At 43.4% G+C, this 16,650-nt stretch overlaps 1 protein-coding gene across 5 annotated transcripts in view; it reads right to left on the reverse strand.

Annotated features, from left to right (window-relative positions):
• LOC142466797 (uncharacterized) overlaps window positions 1-12,614 on the reverse strand; it is a 369,751-nt gene extending 357,137 nt beyond the window's left edge. For 2 of the 5 annotated variants that reach the window (XM_075572230.1, XM_075572229.1), the window contains exons 1-3: window positions 12,532-12,614; window positions 3,487-3,621; window positions 3,069-3,270 (exon numbers count right to left, since the gene is read on the reverse strand). The gene's annotated coding sequence lies outside the window, so the exon portion shown is untranslated. Of the gene's footprint in view, window positions 1-3,068; window positions 3,271-3,486; window positions 3,622-6,514; window positions 6,799-12,531 lie in introns of those variants that run through there. The other 3 variants (XM_075572231.1, XM_075572232.1, XM_075572233.1) reach the window with 3 other exon arrangements.
• Window positions 12,615-16,650: the final 4,036 nt, after the last annotated feature.

A 16,650-nucleotide genomic window follows, 5' to 3' on the forward strand; every position in this document is an offset into this window, starting at 1 on the left:
CCCCGAGATACAGGCCCCATTAGGGGGTGCCGGTATCCCTCTGCTTGCTTTACAGGCCGCGGTCACGTGATCGGGACCTTTAAACGCAGAGGGATACCGGCACCTCATAAAGGGGGCTGTATCTCGGGGAGCAGGGGGTCCCCCAACCTGAAACCAACGCGGTTCAGCTCCGGAGACCCCCTGCACATCTACACTATAAATAAAAATGTATTTCAAATGTATTTATTTATAGTCATTTATTAATTTAGATTTTTTTTTTTTTTTTTGGCGGCTACTGTGTGTGATTTTTTTTTTAATTGTGGGTAGTGGGGGTGGGTGAAGGGGGTATTAGCCCCAACGGTGGCTGTTTAGGGCTTGCGGGGGGGTAGCGGGAGGGCTTAACCCCTTCATGACCGTAGCGGTATTAACTGCTACGGCCGTGAAGGGGTTAATTGCGCCCGCAACCCCCCCGCAAGTCCTAAACTCACACCAAGGGCCAAATACCCCCTCACCCACCCCCACTACCCACAATAAAGCGGGCACGGTGAGTTAACCCCTTCATTGCCTTAGCGGCTATACGCTAAGGTAATGAAGCAGCATTTCTGTATTTTTAATAATATTGTGCAGGAGCAGGGGGTCCCTGAGCATTAATTTCTGGCTCAGGGAACCCCCTGCTCACTGTACAATATTATTAAAATACAGAAATGCTGCTTCGTTACCATAGCACATAGCCGCTAAGGTAAGGAACGAGTGTTTATTTATATATGTTTTTTATTCACAGTGTAGATGTGCAGAGGGTCTCCGGAGCAGAACCGCTGTGGTTTTAGGTCCGGGGACCCCCTGCTCCCCGAGATACAGGCCCCATTAGGGGGTGCCGGTATCCCTCTGCTTGCTTTACAGGCCGCGGTCACGTGATCGGGACCTTTAAACGCAGAGGGATACCGGCACCTCATAAAGGGGGCTGTATCTCGGGGAGCAGGGGGTCCCCCGACCTGAAACCAACGCGGTTCAGCTCCGGAGACCCCCTGCACATGTACACTATGAATAAAAATGTATTTTAAATAATTTTGAATGTGCCGATGTTTGCGCAGAGAGAGCAGCGGTTCTCTCTCTGCTGCAAACACATCTCGCCCCCGCCGGCCTACAGTATCATTGATGTGTATATACTGTACAGTACTGTATGTGTACAGTACTGTATGTTAGGGGTTATAGGGGTTGTTGTTATACAGTATATATATATATATGTATATATATATATATATACTGCATTACAATTCATGAATTTATGCCATGTGGCGGACACGCGAAGCATTGCAGCCTAGTAAATCCTGAACCATTATTAATTAACACATCAACCACGCGTCAGCCGGGCATGACCCCTGGCTGGGAAGGCAAAAGGAGCCCGGCATGCTCCGGGTGAAAATTGTCACATTCCAGGAACATGCCAGGTACAAGCCAGTGATTAGTAAGAATAAAGTCTGCCGCAGAAGTACCTCGACGTTGGTATGCAGGCTTATGACGCCTTTGGCCAAAGGGTTAACTAAATAACCAAGTATTTAATATTATTATTATTGAAGTATTTTACTTTATACTGTTCATCATATATGTTTTGTCAATTGGATGTAGCATTGGGCACCCCCTGTCTCTTGTTGTATACATTTGCCACGCTCAGTAGCTCTCTGGTTGACATAAATATATATTCATCATGTGGTGGGTGTGGGAGTTTGAGCTGGCTGGGAATGTGTATTAATCATTGCCTTATATGTATAAGGCTTTGTTTGTGTTTCTGATTTAACCTATCACTACACTTCACATATTATTGTTTATTTAGCATAAGTGCTTTTTGCACCATCTTTTTTCCCTTCCGGAGGTAATAGGGGTTAAACCCTTAATTACCTTAGCGACTAGAATGGCAATGTTTTACTGGCCCCTAACGGGGTCAAAAGGGTTAGATTACGTTTTTTTTAAAAATAAAGTATTAACACATTTGGTGCTTGTGGTATACCTTGGTAACTAACCACGGGCATGTAATGGGTTAATGTTATTTTGATCATGGGTTTCTGTAATAATAGACATTACAGAAGCCTATGATATAAATATAAACCCAATGCGGTATGTAGCACATTAACGGTCGCGTTAATTCCCATATCGCGAGATTGGCCCAAATATCGCACACAGTAAATTATTACCACAATCTTGATATGTACCACCTTAAAAGTGTGGTAATAACAACCGTTAGTTTATTTCCCCGGGCAGGGCCACTAACAGGGGGGGTTTGTCGGGGTTGGCGTACCGGGCTCGGTGAGTCAGGGGGCCTGCCCGCGACAAGATGGGGGGACAAAGCATAATGGCTACCGGTTGCGGCTGGGCCCAGTCTCTGCATAAAATGCAGGCCTAACTGTCGCAGCCTCTGACGTCAGCGCGCAGGACCCCTGACGTCAGAGCGCCCAAGATTCCAGGGTGCGCTGACTGGAAGCTCGGTGTGCAACACAGTGAGGAGGCATACATCTGATGGCCGGGTCGCGACTCTCCGCCCGTCCCCGCAGCCACCGCCTATCCCGACCATCCCCAAGGTATGTCTACTTTTTTAGAGGGGGAGTGGGTGTTGGTTTAGCTATCTTGCCTATGTATATAATGGGCAGTATATTGGCCATTATATACATAGGAAAGACAGGGCTAACGCCAGCCTGGGGTAGGTGATAAAATATTTGCGGTATTTCTGCCGTTCATCCCGTTCCGATAAATATCAGAACTTGATGTATGGCACTTTTTACTTGAAAATATGATATTATGCCTGTTTTGTATCGGATCTGATGCTTTTAACGGGTCCGATAAAAAGTGCTTTATTTTTGCTCTGCAACACTGAATCATTGCACGATAAAATAAGGCGCTTTTTTATGGGCGGTAATACGGCATTTTTGGTTACCGCAGATTGATGTATCTGGCCCTTTCACTCAAGTCAGGTTACGTGATGTTAAGTACTAGTTGAGCTGTAATGGTGTATGCAGATCTATCACTATATGCAGTTTAACATCAGTAATAAGACAATAGAGATGTAAAAACCACACAACACACATATTCCTGGTTACCTTGTGCTGGCGCGTTACTTTTCCACAGCGTGCCCTCTTGATACCAAGCTCTTTCCCATATTCATCTCCAGACCAGGAGCTCTGTGTGGGGGGATTCTGTAGTAGATTTTGTGCTAGTTCTGTAGTAGATTTTCCTGTGATACTGCAACGTCACAACGTCACAAAGTTCTGTTCTTCCTCGTTTCTCGCACAATTTACAAACCTAAAATTGGGACAGTTGGTGAGGTCACAAAGTAATGTCTATTTTATAAAGGAAGAGCTGAAAAAAGATACAAGTTGTTAATAATATTACTTGTCTTTTCTTTCTTCTCTACAGCATTTGAGGTGATCAGAAGTTAATGGAGAGCAATATATATACCAGCGGTGCGCAAACGTTTCTGTTTTGCTCCGCCCCCTGCTCGCAGCCCCCTTCCCTTACCGGCTCGGAGCTTTGCGGCTTCATATGATGTCATGACATCACCTGTCGCCGCCAGGCAGTCAGACGCGTGTGCAGCAGTGACCACTGCGGTTGTAGCCTAAGGCTACATACGGGCCGTAATCGTGCTGAACAAGGCTGTGAGGAGAAGACAGGAGAGAGGGGAGAGGTTCAAAGAGCTGCTGTGATCACATGCTCATTGCCATTTACTTGAGTGGCTGTTAAAGTTATTTATTTATTTATAAAATATTTTACCAGGAAGTAATACATTGAGAGTTACCTCTCATTTTCAAGTATGTCCTGGGCACAGAGAAAAACAAATAATACATGGTTACAAGTACAGTTACATAAATGAACAGGGTATACATTATATACAAGACATTGCGTGCACAGTTAAAGAAAATATATATTATGGGCGTATGAAACAGTTACAGACCAGATTAAAATGTGAGACAGCCTGAGATTTGAAAGAACTTAAACTGGTGGTGGATGTGAGAGTCTCTGGTAGGTTGTTCCAGTTTTGGGGTGCACGGTAGGAGAAGGAGGAACGTCCGGATACTTTGTTGAGCCTTTGGACCATGAACAGTCTTTTGGAGTCTGATCTCAGGTGATAAGTGCTGCAAGTGGTAGGGATGAGGAGCTTGCTCAGGTAGTTGGGTAGCTTGCCCATGAAGAATTTAAAGGCAAGACAGGAAAGGTGAACTTTGCGCCTAGACTCTAGTGATGACCAATCTAGTTCTTTGAGCATTTCGCAGTGATGTGTGTTGTAGTTGCATTGGAGAACAATTGAGGCTATTGCACTTTAGTGAATCTGGTGTTAGGTGAACAGAGGAGGCAAAGTGAATAAGGAAAAATAACCACCTGCAGATCAGAACCTGGGAGGCAAATAAAGGGTGTGGGACGAAGGGGGATACAGAACACAAACAGCAATAGAAACACAATAAGAGAAACCATGTGAGACGGGTAACTCTTCTTTAGAGGGGTAAAGGGGAAATAATTTGACAAGTTGTTTGGGGGATAAAATAAAATGAATATTTCTGTAAATTCAGTAGTTTCGGGAGGTTTTGCGAGGATTTGGAAAGACAATAAGTGATGGTAATTGTCACAGAGTAATAGGCTGGAGAAAATAGATTTGCCATTAGCTGCCCAGTAAACTAGGTAACGAGTATAGGTGACAGCAACCAAAGTTATCCATAATGTCAACAGCTGCCTCTGGTTAAATAAGGCTGTCACGATCGAGAGGATTTGACCCGGGATTAAAGGGGTTACACCCCCATTTGGCCACCCTCTACTCTCATCAGGGAAGCAAGGGGTTAACTGGACTGAGGTCCAGTAATGTGTTTTGTCTTGCTTCAATATCCAACTGTTTATTCCCCTGTATAAATGTATTGTTTCTGGGCCAGTGTCTGCACCACACACACACTGGGGCTTAAGGGGTTAATGAGCTACAGTTTAGGAAAATACAAATGTGGTGTGTCTTTTCAGAAGTATCTGGGCTTCAAAAGGCTTGATTGAAGTTTGGGTGTGAAATCTAACACCGGTGACAAATGTCCACTACCCAGGGGTCCCTGCTTCAAAGGATTTCTTGAGGGGAGCCAGGGGTGCGGTTACGCAAGGAGATCTCAGAATGAGTGACCTTATTAAATATAAGAATATTATGAGATGACCTCGGCTGAACGTGCTAAAAGCTACATATGTGTATTTGTGGGACTGATCCGCCACTAACGGTTACACACACCTGATGTTTAGCCAGTACTAAGAGCCAGATATTAATATCTCTCTTAATTTTAGTATTACACGGTAATTTTTTGGTCTCATTGGGAGCGTCATGCATGACGGAATGTATTAATATGTCTTACGTGCCAGTAAGTACTACTGAACTGAAGTTATGAAGTTATTTACAGTGTATATGGGGTTTTGGGTCTGCTCTGAAAACTGCAGACTCCCTCTGCTATGGTAATAGGCAGGAAGAGCATCCTGCAAGAATTAACATAGCCCGGTGATCAAAAAGGTAACTGCCCTAATTGTTTATACTGGGGGCAAGAACAAAGGGGCTGAGTGTTTTTAAGTGTGATACTTCACACTTACAATGGAAGCTAAAATCTGCTTCAAAGAAATTTTTTCTAGCCGACTCGGCATCTAGGGTTAAGAGATGAGTTTGACATGGTATTTAAGTCAGAGTCACCCCTTACTCAAATGGTCTTCATGTCTTCATGGGTTCCTTCATGTGCTTCATGATCTGCATGTACTGCTGTGATGCAAGCATCTGAAACTGGATTATGGAAGAAATGGCCCATCCTGTATCCTTATGGCTTTCTTGTCCTAACCTTTAAGTAAGTGTCCATATTTTGCCTGTTATTTGTATATCTTGTGTGTTCACCTTTATCAAGGAATAAATTATATTTTATCATATCTAATTCTCGTCCAGTTCAACCCAGTTATATTTTGGTATGTTTTATTAATAGCCTGTCACAAAGCTCCCGTCACAAAGGCTTTGAAAAAAATCCTAAAAAACGGGGAAAGACTTGTGTGGGGTGAGAAGAAAAGGAGTGCTTAGGATAGCTAGCAAGGAGAAAAAGCTGATTGTACAAACTCTTATGAGTTTGTAATCTCAGGATTTATTTAAAACTGAAGCAGAGTAGGAAAATGTATTTAAAGGGGCAGTCCCTCCTAGGAAGAACGTGAATCAACAACAATGGCATATTTAATAGGTTAAATGTAACAAATTGTCAAGTTAAAAAAACAGTTTAGCAAATAAAAAAAACGTAACATTTCCATAGAAAACAAAGTAATTATAATGCCCTCATTAGTCAAACACATAAATGTTCCTGGAGAAATACAGAACAAGATTTGTTTCACAAAACACAAATAAGTAAAACAGTTATTTTAACCAACAAAACAACTGTCCTGCGCTTCGGTATGCAGCAATGGCACCTATGGTGTCAAATGGTCATGTTGTGCTGAGAGAGAGTGAGCTTAGGCATGGCCACTAGAGTGACTGGAGTAGGTTGGGAAATAGATTAACCCTTACCTATATCGCGACTTCAGTCTGGGTCCTGCTCTCCCCTGCTCCACAGCTCCCGCGTGCAGCCTTCTGTTTGTAGATAGGAAATGGAAGGGCTCCGGCGCAATCAGCGAGAAGCTCATTGGATCTTTGCTCTAAACACTCTGCAACCCAATGGACTCAATGTAGACTGGGATCTACGGTGTTTCTTATGATATTAGTTATTTCTTTTTGTGCAGAGGTTCTTTGACATCCGTTCTGTCCTTGAATTTTTAATTTTTAAATGATTATCATTCAGTTTATTTTCATAAATTTGTTTTGCTATTTATCCTCCACGTTTGTTTTTCCTTTCCCTTGACCCCCCTTTTCCAGGTTTTCCCTCCCCCCCACCCTCGCATCCTCCCCCCCCCCGTTCCACTTCCTCCCCCCCCCATCTCCCCTCCCCCCCCATCTCCCCTCCCCCCCCCATCTCCCCTCCCCCCTCTCTTTTTCCCTCTCCCCTCTGTTATTTCTTCTTTGTTGCATCCCTGATTTATGTCTCAAATCTAATCATTAGCCTCATTTTTAGCCCTAATGCACTATTAACATTTTGAATGGGGCTTAATAATACCTTCACTTATGGCTATTGGGTTGAAGCTGTGTTATGTTTAAGGATATGTGACAATCATGGGCACAATTCATCTGGAAATGTTGCTTACAGATTTTATAATACCCCTGTTGCATTGCTCTATGACACGATAAGCCCACTATAGTAGTGAGTTTGACAATACCATGTGGGTTCTTGAAATGAATTTATTTAATGTGTTACCATATGTTATAACGTTATCTGAGCCATGGGCAATTAGGCAATGAAGGGGTTAACATTTGTACCCGTTTTCGCGGGCTTTTAAGTATAAAATATCAGGCTCATTCCACTTCTCCCCACTCCGAGACGAAGCCCTATTCCAGAGGGTGAAACGCGTAGAGGGGGAGACAGTGGTGTAGCCCTAGTGTGTTCGGTGCAATAAAGTGTTGTTGAAGTCATCCAGGAGGTGCTTGGAGTTTGTCATGCGCAGTTGTGCCGGAGCCCTTCCATTTCCATTTATGTTAACCCTTTGAATGACAGAAGGGTCACGTGATCGCTCCCTCATAATGACAGAACGCACGGGGAGACCCCCTCCCTTCTATCCCACCTAGAAATAGATCCGTCCTGCTCTGCACAGGAGCACAGAATGACATCTCCCCTAGGAAAACCAGCAGGATTATTATGACATAGCTATTACATCATGGAGCCAGACGCGGTGACATAGCAGCTACATCAAAAGGGCACCCAAAGTGTTAAATGGTGATTTCATCCTTTACAAGGAAGTCCTGTATTCCAAGTGATTTCATGTTTTCCCGCCACTAGGTTGAATTTAAAGCAACAGTTCAAGCCGCCTTTAAAAAATAAATAAAATATATGTTACCCTTCGATATGCGCATCAATGCAATCCAAACACTGACACGTGATTAGCTAACTTGCCGATCGATCCGTTCTCCTGTGATCAAGTGGCGAAGATTCGGCTCGAGGTGTCACTAAATCACTGTGTAATGCACTCAGTGGAACATATATTTATATTCTATAACACACAGGAATATCGCTCAACACTTAAATAAATTGTACCAAAACACCTGTCCATAAGTGATGTATGGTGTGACTAGACAGTGGTGCTAAAGGTGAATAGTATATGGAAACAACAAGGGAAAAGCAACCTTTAGATAGCACACGGACATAAATGCAAGTGTAACAAATGAAATTTTATTCAGGTGATTAAAACAGGGGATGAAATATAAAAGAAGAGGGGGGCTCAACACTACCTAAACATAATGGACCTGGAGGCAAGGGTCTAAGATAAAGATCCTGAACAAGACATATACAGGGTGCAGGTAGCTGTGTAAATGCACACCTGCGTGACAATCAACCTGCACTGAAATCTTGTGACCACATGTAAAAATATTATGTCATAGAATTTGATGCAATGGTTTACATGAATTGGGTACACAAGTATATTGGGTAACAGAGAGAAAAATACGTCACCACTCAGTAAGTAGATGTCACAGACAAAGGTAGGTCAGAACTCCATGTTAGGTGGAAAAAGGTAGGGGCCCCCCTCAGCAAGACTCCCACTCCAACGCGTTTCGACGGGAAACTGCCTTCTTCTGGGAGTGGTGAGGGGAGAAATGAGCTAGCATTTATAGGGGAAATCATAATTGCAAAAATCGCGCCAAAATTTGATTAATTGCAAGCAGCTGTGAGAGCAGAGAATGTTTACAGACATGGCAGCATCATAGGGCCTGTGTTACTGTGATTGTGCACCTCATTGGGCTGTTCTAGTCATGTGTGCTTACTAAGGTAAACCCCTATGTAAATGGGCTGATGATGCGGATGACGTCATCACGTCACGGACGTCATGACGCATGCCCGAAATGGCACCTCCCACTGAAGTCGTGGGCAGGCACAGATAAGGAAGAAAGTAATGAATTTGCCAGTTACGAAGTGCTGGCTGTGGAGGCTGGGCCTGTCTGTGTTCAAAGGTAGTACTGACGCGTGTGACGTCATCGCGTCACGAACGTCATGACGCAGGCACCTCCCACTGAAGCTATAGGCAAGCCCAAGTGAGGGAAAACAGTATGGTGTTTGCCAATTGCAGAAGGCTGGCTGTAATAGCCTTGTCTGCCGAATCAATGGGGGATGCGCATGACGTCATCACGTCTTGTGCTGCGAAGACACACGGTTGTCATGGTGACCATATGAACAAACAAAACGGGAAATGTAACACCAAATAAGCATGGTAGGAACTATATGGGGCCCTGAACTGTAAGTGATGGAAGCTGCTATCAAGAAGCATAAAAGGCAATTAGTCCTAGATAAATACAAGGGATATATGTAAGCATATAACTAAATAGGCTTAAGTAAGCAAGTGAAAGGACACTAAAAGTAACCCCATGCATAGATTAAAAGCAACTGCTTCTGCTAAGAAAAAAATAAGAGGATAATATCCTAATTTTTTAATGCAGATGAAGGTGATTATATATGCAACAGACAGCAATAAGTCTTATGTATCCAGCTGAGTCTAAAAGGGTATTTACTAAATACAGGTCATATGCCATTGGGTAAAGATACCCCAATGAAGTATGGTTGGAATGATGTCAGTCATAAAACATGCATGCTCCTGATTAAGAGAGAATACAATAAACCATACTAGTTAAGGCATGTGCCTGTGCATTAGTGACCTGATTAGAGACATATACAGACAATAATCTCCTTAATTTGTTAAATTCGGTATAATAGGTGCAGTTTCAGCAACAACCACAAATTATTGCAAAGACATATCCATTTTGCTGCAAAATGGATATGTCTTTGCAATAATTTGTGGTTGTTTCTGAAACTGCACCTATTATACCGAATTTAACAAATTAAGGAGATTATTGTCTGTATATGTCTCTAATCAGGTCACTAATGCACAGGCACATGCCTCAACTAGTATGGTTTATTGTATTCTCTCTTAATCAGGAGCATGCATGTTTTATGACTGACATCATTCCAACCATACTTCATTGGGGTATCTTTACCCAATGGCATATGACCTGTATTTAGTAAATACCCTTTTAGACTCAGCTGGATACATAAGACTTATTGCTGTGTGTTGCATATATAATCACCTTCATCTGCATTAAAAAATTAGAATATTATCCTCTTATTTTTTTCTTAGCAGCAGCAGTTGCTTTTAATCTATGCAAGGGGTTACTTTTAGTGTCCTTTCACTTGCTTACTTAAGCCTATTTAGTTATATGCTTACATATATCCCTTGTATTTATCTAGGACTAATTGCCTTTTATGCTTCTTGATAGCAGCTTCCATCACTTACAGTTCAGGGCCCCATATAGTTCCTACCATGCTTATTTGGTGTTACATTTCCCGTTTTGTTTGTTCATATGGTCACCATGACAACCGTGTGTCTTCGCAACACAAGACGTGATGACGTCATGCGCATCCCCCATTGATTCGGCAGACAAGGCTATTACAGCCAGCCTTCTGCAATTGGCAAACACCATACTGTTTTCCCTCACTTGGGCTTGCCTATAGCTTCAGTAGGAGGTGCCTGCGTCATGACATTCGTGACGCGATGACGTCACACGCGTCAGTACTACCTTTGAACAGACAGGCCCAGCCTCCACAGCCAGCACTTCGTAACTGGCAAATTCATTACTTTCTGCCTTATCTGTGCCTGCCCACGACTTCAGTGGGAGGTGCCATTTCGGGCATGCGTCATGACGTCCGTGACGTGATGACGTCATCCGCATCATCAGCCCATTTACATAGGGGTTTACCTTAGTAAGCACACATGACTAGAACAGCCCAATGAGGTGCACAATCACAGTAACACAGGCCCTATGATGCTGCCATGTCTGTAAACATTCTCTGCTCTCACAGCTGCTTGCAATTAATCAAATTTTGGCGCGATTTTTGCAATTATGATTTCCCCTATAAATGCTAGCTCATTTCTCCCCTCACCACTCCCAGAAGAAGACAGTTTCCCGTCGAAACGCGTTGGAGTGGGAGTCTTGCTGAGGGGGGCCCCTACCTTTTTCCACCTAACATGGAGTTCTGACCTACCTTTGTCTGTGACATCTACTTACTGAGTGGTGACGTATTTTTCTCTCTGTTACCCAATATACTTGTGTACCCAATTCATGTAAACCATTGAATCAAATTCTATGGTATAATATTTTTACATGTGGTCACAAGATTTCAGTGCAGGTTGATTGTCACGCAGGTGTGCATTTACACAGCTACCTGCACCCTGTATATGTCTTGTTCAGGATCTTTATCTTAGACCCTTGCCTCCAGGTCCATTATGTTTAGGTAGTGTTGAGCCCCCCTCTTCTTTTATATTTCATCCCCTGTTTTAATCACCTGAATAAAATTTCATTTGTTACACTTGCATTTATGTCCGTGTGCTATCTAAAGGTTGCTTTTCCCTTGTTGTTTCCATATATTTATATTCATATGCGTTCCACAGACGTGTGCTCGCTCCCGAGCCCTGGTCCTGTCTCATGGGGCTTCTCCAGAATCTCCCTGTCGAAATAATTATTGTGACTTGAACTAAACTGGTTCCTGGGGTAAGGTCAGCCTCTACTATTAATCCAGATATATGCGGGAGGATATACCAGACACAGGTTTAAACCTCTGTCACTCTGGCCCATGACTGCTATGGATTCTACTACACTATATTCTGTTTATCCCACTTAAGTTACTCAATTATTATTAATAAGCTACAAGATAACACTTATGATCTAGCCTATCTGTAATTTGACGCCGATTCCTTGTAGAGGAGCGCAAATGCTGCGGCTCCCCGGTAGGGAAACGCAGCTCAAGAAGTTTGCTCACCCCTGTGAATTTAATCTATATATCCCTAACGGTTTGTAGTTTGTCTTGTTATCTTATGCCCAGATAAATGTGTATAATAATGCTGCTTTTTACTGTAAGCTCATAACCATCATTGAACCATCTTTTAACTTGCTCCTTTTCAGCTTTAACCCCTTCGTTTTGGCAGAAAAATCATCTAAGAAAGAAAATATCAGCATGGCAGCTCCCAGCTCTTCAGACTAATTTATAGTCATTAAATATCCTTTATGGCACCAATATAGTGCGTACATGTTGCTTCAATTTACTGTCACTTAAGTGTAACTTAATTTGACTTCTCCACAGTTCAGTAAGTGTGCTGAGCTGCCCCTGTGTGACTATTTTGTTATTGGTTTTCCTGGTTGCTTGGTGACATGACGACATGATGTTACAATGACGTCAGACATCAACCAGGAAGTACTGAGGCTGCAGTGGCTGCCCGGCTGTAAACACAGGTGATGGGTATGAGGTGATTGTGTAACCCCTAGGGGTGTATATACTTGTTAGTGTCACTATTGCAGTAAGGTGTATGGTCTGAGGAGAGGACGTGTCTGTCCTGAAACGCCACGTGTTTGCATATACCTGCTCTGATGCTTTGAATACAAAGTAAGTTACTTACAGAGAAGGCTCCTGTGTGCTTCCTGCACCACTTTATTTCTTCATCTTCTCTTTCCCGGAAGTGGAGACACTGACTACATCCAGGTCACAGCTCTGTGTCCTACTGCGCACGCTCACACTAAGGGGATCATGGGAGTTGTAGTTTTTAGACTTCAAACCGGATCACGTGTCACATACTGTGTATATTAGAAACAAGACATTAACATTTCCCAGGCCCTGTGCTAGGGAAAGATTGTTTCTGCTGCATGTGGATGTGTATACTCCTCTTTCTCCTTAATATTCAGTAAAGCTGCTTAATTTCCTCCCTTTTGACCAATGTTGATATGAAGGAGGTAACCTGGATATTGTATTGTATGCCTTTATTTATATAGCACCACAAATGTACATAGCGCTTCAAAGTAGTAATACATGTTGTAATATAAATTAAAAAAATATAAATAACAGTTCATGGGAATAACTGCTTCAGACATAAAAGTAACATTAAGGAAGAGGAGTCCCTGCTCTGAGGAGCTTACAGTCTAATTGGTAGGGAGAACGTATAGAGACCGTAGGAGGGAATTCTAGCAAGCGCGTCTGCAGGGGGCCAAACTTTATGTATCATGTGTCCAGGATTATGCACAGTGCTATTCATGTGCTTCTTTAAGCAAATGTGTCTTAAGGTGGACAGAGAGGGTGCTAGTCGGGTATTGAGGGGAAGGGCATTCCAGGAGGTGCGGGGCAGTCAGTGAGAAAGGTTTAAGGCAGGAGAGGGCTTTAGATACAAAGGGGGTAGAAAGAAAACATCCTTGCATATGACATAACCCCTGAGGCTGTAATACAACTAAGGCTGCGTTTCCCCCCCCCCCCCCCCGCCGTGCCACGCTCATGCTTGCGAGTGGTGACGTCACCACCTCTCCAAGCATGAGCGTTGGACTCTCCTGCAAGTTTTCCGGTATGCAGGGGGGGGGGGGGGGCTTTGCCTAAAGAGTGACTGGTGCTGAGGTCATGTGACCCCTCAGGCAATTTAATCGGTCTCAACAAGCTCCCAGAGCGCGCCCGGACAGACCTAAATTGATTGTGCTGAACGGGTAGCGTGGTCAGCAGCAGCGTGGATGCAGCCTTAAGTGACACATACACACTCTTAGGGTAAAGCACAATCACAAGTCCATCCAGCTCTGGTTTAAGTGCTTTATTTTCTTTGTCCCTCCAGCAGACAAAATCAAGAAAAAAAGAATCAAAAATAAATCCTTGTTCTGAGCATTAACTAGACCAGGGTGCGCAAACTTCTTCAGCTGTGCCCCCGGCAGCCGCAGCATTCGCGCCCCCTCTCTCGAATGATGCCACGGGTCATGGGACGTCACGTGACCCCGCCGTGTCATTTGACACGCGTTGGCAAAGTCCCAGCCGAGAGCAGGTAAGTGAGTTACAGAGACCTCATACCTCCCCCGGCATTTAATTTAAATGCCGTGCGGAAGAGCGCGTGGCCTCTGTAACCTCTGTGCACCCCGTAAAAATCTCAAGCCCCTTCTGGGGGACCTGCCCCCCTAGTTTGCCCACCACTGAACTAGACCACAATTCTCTAGCTATCTTTGGGTGGCTTCCCTACTTACCAATCAATAAAACACAGATATAAACAAAACCTGTTGCAGGCCAGTGCCTGTCTGTAGCATCCAGCTCTCTTAGCTGGAATAAGGGAGGGGAAAACTGATTAAGCCTGGCCTTTCTTAAACTCTGTTAATTAAGGTCAGGTGATCTGCACCTGGCTGTGCTTGCAGAATCTCAAATGGATTTTTAACCCTTAGTAGGTTCAGGTATAATTTGCCAAAGCAAGAGATATTTACCTCCCCTCTACAATTTTACCACCTTTCCTCTCACATATCCCTTCCCCCCTCCACAGCTCATTCCTACTGGGGTGAGCGACCATGGACATCACCCTGAACAGCCCATCAGCATTTCTCTGTTTCAGACCGGCCCTGTGTTCAACAGTGAAATGAAAGGGCTGGAAACTAAGGAACCACCTGGTCACCCTTGAGTTTTTTTTCTTTATTCTGGGACATCCAAGTAAGAGGAGCATGGTCTGTATTTAGCCTGGATTTACTTCCTAACAGGTAATATAACGAAGAGCCTCTAAAGCCCACTTTATTGCCAGACATTCCTTTTCTACTATAGAGTGGTTCTTTTATTGTGGGTTTAACTTTCTGCTCAAAAAGTAAAGGGGGTGTTCCTCACCCTGGTATTCTTGGGGAAGGACAGCCCCTAAGCCCACATCCGGAGCATCTGTCTGTACTACGAACTCTTTAGAAAAGTCTGGGGTTACCAAGACAGGTTGGGCACAGAGTTTTTTCAATTACTTAAAACACCTGATCTTAACTGTAACTGGGGATCTTGCTTTTTTGAGGTCTGTTAAAGGGGCAGCAACTGTGGCAAAATTTGGGATAAACCTTCTGTAGTAACCCATCAGACCTAGAAATGCTCTTGCCTGTTTCTTGGTAAGTTGCTGGGGCCAGTTTTGTATAGCTTCCACCTTCGCTGTCTATGGTTTAACAAATCCTCTCCCAATTGAATATCCTAAATACTTTGCCTCCTCCAGGCCAATGGTACACTTGGAAGGATTAGCAGTTAAACCAACGGCATGAATGGAATTAAGTACTGCTTGAACCTTTGGGAGAAGGGACTCCCAGTCTTCACTGTGAATAACATCATCCAGGTATGCCGCTGCATATCTACTATGGGGTTTTAGAATCCTGTCCAACGTTTTCTGGAATGTTGCAGGGGCACCACATAGCCCGAATGGTAATACTTTATACTGAAACAGGCCTTTTGGTGTTGAGAAAGCAGTTTTCTCTTTTGCATGTTCAGTGAAAGAACCTGCAAATAACCTTTCGTTAGGTCTAGAGTTGTCAGGTAACGTGCTTTGCCCAACCTTTCTATTAACTCATCAACACTAGTCAAATTTAGAAATACCATTTAACCTGTGATAATCATTGCAGAATCTTAAAGTGCCATCAGGTTTTGGAACCAGCACAATAGGACTGTTTCACCCACTATGTGATTCTTTGATTACCCCAAGTTTTAACATCTTTTCAACCTCCAAATTTATAGCCTACTGGGATTAAGATTAATCTTTTTCCTTGGTTCTGTTATGTCATATTTAATGATATTGGTTTTCCCTGGGGTCAAAGAGAAAACATCCCTATTTCTCCTGACAAAATCCCTGACTTGTTTCTGATGTACAGGCAGAGTGTCTGGTATGTTCACCTCAGGATCAGTGATGGGAAGTTCTAAGGGCTTTAAAGCAACCTCGACTTCCCTATCCTTCCAAGGTTATAACAATTTTATATGTTACAATTGCTCAGTTTTTCTTCTTCCCGGCTGTCTTACTTTATAATTAACAACTTAATGATTTCATATGGGCCATGCCACTTTGCAAGGAACTTGTTCTCCCCTGTAGGGACCAGCACTAATACCCTATCACCAGGTTGAAACAATCTGATCCTAGCATTACGGTTATAGCTGTTTTTCTGGGCTGTTCCATGTTCCCTGGCTATAGGCATGATAGCTGCCATTCGATCCTGCATCTGGGATATATGTTCAATAACACTATGATGGGGTGTCGTCTCCTGCTCCCAGATCTCTTTAGCTGTATCTAGTAATCCTCGAGGATGTCGCCCATACACTAATTCAAAAGGGGAAAAACCTGTAGAGGCTTCGGGTACTTCTCTAATGGAAAACGTTAGGTAGGGTAACAAAAAGGCCCAATTTTTCTGATTTTTGTCAATTACCTTCTGTACCATACCTTTAAGGGTTTTATTAAATCCACGGGGGACCAGAACTTTTAACACATTAATTCCTGGATCCTTTGATTGAACAAAGCGTGAGATAAAATAAATTGTGATTTGTTTACATAAGGAACATACACTGGTTGATTTACAAAATAATACGAGCAAACACTTACTGGGATGGGGCAAAACTAAATAAAATGTTTCTGGAACGAACTTCACCGAAAAAGTCTCTAGGCACCAATTCCCAAAAGCGGGGTTGGTGCGCAAACAGCCGCGAAACAGTCTTTGGCTAGGGACACCGCTCGCAACCCCTCTTTCTCCGCCAAAAGTAAACTTTTCGTTCTCCCACAGCAGGATTG

The sequence above is a fragment of the Ascaphus truei genome, chromosome 15 (assembly GCF_040206685.1).
Source record: "Ascaphus truei isolate aAscTru1 chromosome 15, aAscTru1.hap1, whole genome shotgun sequence".
Lineage (NCBI taxonomy): Eukaryota > Metazoa > Chordata > Amphibia > Anura > Ascaphidae > Ascaphus > Ascaphus truei.